Source organism: Cervus elaphus, chromosome 1 (genome assembly GCF_910594005.1).
Source record: "Cervus elaphus chromosome 1, mCerEla1.1, whole genome shotgun sequence".
In the NCBI taxonomy this organism is placed as follows: Eukaryota; Metazoa; Chordata; class Mammalia; order Artiodactyla; family Cervidae; genus Cervus; species Cervus elaphus.
The window spans coordinates 36,326,097-36,326,653 of record NC_057815.1 but is presented as its reverse complement, the minus strand read 5'-3'; positions in this window follow the sequence as shown (position 1 = coordinate 36,326,653).

Below are 557 nucleotides of genomic sequence, written 5' to 3'. Positions count from 1 at the left end.
AACTTTTTAACTTTAGAAACTAAAGTGTGTGATAGCAGTAACTGACATGTGATAATTACAAATGAGTAATTTTCTTAAACTTGGTGTGGACTTTAATTTTTCTAGCAATAGGATAATTTATTGTTGGAAAGTTTTCTAGAACTGTGATATCCTATACTCACCCCTCAAAAGACTTGGGAATGCTTTGACCTTTTCTTCTACAAAATCACTGTCAAACTTAATTTCTATAAATTCCCATACCTACTTATACAGAAATAGCTGAATCTCTACTCTTGCAATCTCACACTTAGGTGTTACTATGTCAGGAGTTATGTAATTGTGTACTTATTAATAAGTTTAACGTTAAAATGGTAAACTTACATCCTAGTTATTTTCCAAAATACGTTCACTTATAACATCTCTACCTCCCCCTCCCTACAAAAAGCAAAACTTTGGTCAGGAAGAGCATTAACTAATAATGAACAGTTGAGCAGTTTAATCTGAATCTTATCAAGATATTTCTTCTTCAAAACTGAAAACTTTGAGATGGACGTGAATTATCCTTGATTCAGATACCA